This window comes from Podarcis melisellensis, assembly GCF_964234715.1.
Source record: "Podarcis melisellensis genome assembly, chromosome: Z".
NCBI classification, from domain to species: domain Eukaryota; kingdom Metazoa; phylum Chordata; class Lepidosauria; order Squamata; family Lacertidae; genus Podarcis; species Podarcis melisellensis.
The window spans coordinates 13,609,135-13,612,872 of NC_138547.1; positions in this window are offsets into that span (position 1 = coordinate 13,609,135).

Consider the following 3,738-nt stretch of genomic DNA (forward strand, 5'->3'; position numbering starts at 1 on the left):
ATAAATCTTTCGCCTTTTTACAATTTATCTTACTTTTCTTACGTATATATCCCACTTCCCCCTGTAATAAAATCCTTTTTTAAAAAATATTTCTGTGCTACTATTCTGAGCACATACTGTATTCATCCAAAGTGGCGTACAAAAATAAATATAATTATATATGCCTTTTAAGATCTGCTTTTACAGGTGGAGAGAGAGAGAGAATGTGTTCTGATTTTGTATCACTTTGGGACACTTTTCATGACTAATAATAAATAAATAAATCTAACAGCCCTTAACCTTGACCGTTGACCACACTTGCTAAGATTGATGGGAGTTACCAATCTGATATACAGTACACATGTTGAGGGTCGAATAGAATAAAGAATTAGAGATCTCAATTTCGACCATACAGTAGGAAACTGTTTTAAGTGCTATAACAAGGGTGTCTCTGGACCTTAAATTGAGGTTCATACAACAAAAAATAATATTTATAATATACTGGACCCCATTACGTTTGTTTAAAGAAGGGCTACCTAAGGTATCTAACTTCTGGAGATACAATAGGGACCATGTTTCTCTAAAACATATGTTTTCTCATTGCCTATACAGTCATACCTCATGTTACATCCGCTTCATGTTATGTTCTTTCAGCTTACGTCCCGTGGCAACCCGGAAGTACCGGAAAGGGTTACTTCCGGGTTTCACCGCTCGCGTGTGCGCAGAAGCGCAAAATGACATCATGCCCATGCGCAGAAGTGGCGGATCGCAACCTGCACATGCGTAGACGTGCCGCTGCGGGTTGCGCTCTTTTCATGTTGTGAACGGGCCTCCGGAACAGATCCCTTTCACAACAGAGGTACCACTGTATTGAAAGATTTCTGGTAGAAGGTAACTGAATCCATCAACAGAATTGTACAGAATGATCTTACATTTACAGTGGAAAAATATTCTTTTGAATTATATATGTCCTTACAATAGGACAATATGAGTGGACTCTCTGCGCCATTATCATGGCAAAAAGACTGATACTGGTGAAATGGGGGGGGGATGCAGCTCTCCTCTACAATTGGATCAAAGACTTATACAAACTTGCAACATATGAACAACTTGCATATAAACGCAGACTTGCCATGGACAAATTCAATATTTGGAATCCATTCTTACAAATACTGTAATGGGTTAAGATCTGGTGAATTACAACAACTCTGTAAAGTATACAGTTTTGGTCCCCCCCCCCCCTTTTACTTTGTTTTCTACACAGCTGCTGCTTCTTTTTCTTTTTCTCTCTTTTATTTACGTCTCGCCAAGTTTAGTGCACATATAATAATGTATTTATTTTTTTAACTTTCAATGAAGACGCCTGTTTTAAAAAAATAAAAGATTGATGGGAGTTGTAGTGTAGCAACATCTGGATGGCCAAACGTTTTGCAGCCCTTTCTTTAAATGTCAATTCTTAGGTAGGCAAAACACCACCATAAGGTCACATGTGGGAGGGATCAGTGGCCTTGGGGGCTGGGTACAGGGGAGGAAATTCAGCTTGGTTTGCAAAGGAAAGGTAGATTTGATGCAGAGGCTCAAAGAGCTTCAGTTCACCTAGAGCAGGGGTAATCAACCTTTTTATACCCACCGCCCACTAATGCATCTTTCTTGATGGTAAAATTTCCTTACCGCCCACCAGTGCTCAATGGAAGGAGGATTCAGCTTGTGCCATAGAACCCCCTACCACCCACCTAGAATCCTGAAACGCCCACTAGTGGGCGGTAGGGACCAGGTTGACAACCCCTGACCTAGAGCCATTGTTGTGGCAAGTTGCTCGCATGGAGTTCTCCATGGTGCTGAAACAACCAACCTGCCTTCCTGTGCTCTTATTTGTGACCAGGACAGGACATTCCAGGTTCATTCTAGCTCTGCACTTGTGGGTTTTGGTCCTTACTAGGAAGACTCTCACCCATGGGTAGGCAAACTAAGGCCCGGGGGCCAGATCTGGCCCAATAGCCTTCTAAACCCAGCCCGCGGACGGTCCAGGAATCAGTGCGTTTTTACATGAGTAGAATGTGTCCTTTTATTTAAAATGCATCTCTGGGTTATTTGTGGGGCATAGGAATTCATTCATATTTTTTCCTTCAAAATATAGTCCGCCCCCCCCCCCGGTCTGAGGGACCGGCCCCCTGCTGAAAAAGTTTGCTGATCCCTGCTCTCACCCATGCCTGATTGGTTTTTCCAGAGAATAAACCAGAGACCCCATAGGCTGAGGACCCTTAGGAGCAGGCAGGGTCTCTGGAACCAACATTGAGGATCCCCTTGAGGGGCCCTCTGAGTTGAGACCAGCTGAAGAAGAACTGGTCAGACGAGAAGGTGGGGGAACCACACAGAAATACACCAGCCTCAAAGGTTTGGGGTCAGGCTGAAGAGCAACATCATAGCCTACACATGATGTAGCTACAATTGTTTTATGTTTAGTTTTTAGGTTGTAGCAAGTGTTAGGTCTTGCTCTGAGTAGGCCCATTGAAATTGATGGATATGACTAACAGGTACCTTAATTTCAGTGGGCCTGCTCTGAGTAAAAATTCAGCCCTATCTGCACTATACATTTAAAGCAATATTATACTACTTCAAACAGTCATGGTTTCCCCTAATTATTGTGTATGGAAAGGCTGACAGAAACAGAATGGTTTTAAGCAGGCATCTAAAACAGGATAGTGAAGGCGCCTGCCTGGTATCACTAGTCAGGGAGTTCCAGAGCACATATGGAACAAACATTCTCTGATTATCATACACCTAAGATTACCACCTTTTTCGCTGACCAGGTGCTTTTGCCTTTACCAGCAACTTGACAAAGCAGAAATCCAACAGGTGCAGCTTTTTCCATTGCTCCAGGAAGAAAACTTCACATACAGTTAATATGGCACAAGAGAAAGACCAGTTTGTTTAAGTGGCAGCTTACTCCTTTATCAGGGATAGGAGAGAAATTGTATATTTTTGTGAGTTTTTTGTATTTTAATTATAAACTACCTGGTTTGTACTTCTTCAACCAATATGCAAGCTGAATCACAGCTAGTCTTTGAAATTCACACTTCTCCAAATTTTGTGATGCAGTTCCCCAGCTAACCAATGTTTACCAAAAAAATGCACATTAGGAGAAAGTGCGTAAAAATTAATCTATTAGTTAAAATAATTCACAAAAGTGCATTATGTTAGAATTTTTATTTTTTTTAAAAAGGGTACATTCATCAAAACTGCATACTAAAATGTGTTTATAATGATATATTTGCACTAAAATGCTTGTGAATTTTCATAAGGGTTTGTTTTCCCCAAGAGATTCACAAATTACTTCAGAAATACGGAGAACTGGATGTAAGATTATTATTAAGATTGGAAGAAAGAGAAACTGAGAGAACCTAAATTGACAGAGCCGTCCATCCCTCTCCCCACCCCCTAATTCCCGCCAAAGTTGTACAGCGTTGACACTAATTGCAAGATAACTGTAGCAAACAGGCAGAGGGAAGCGAGGGAACTACATTTCCCATCCTCCTTTGAGGCCCTCAGAAACAAGCAATTGGAAGATTTAAATAGACCAAGCCAGAAGCAACCAAACCTTTTGACTGGTCAAATTGCCCTCCTTTGATGCCTGCCTATTGGCTGCTTGAGCCTTGATCAGGTACCAGACTGGCTGCTGTTACTGTCATTTATCTCTTTCTTCTCTGCCCCTCCTCCTCCAAGCTTGGTGGGCCTGCAAAGTAAACAGCCATGTGCATT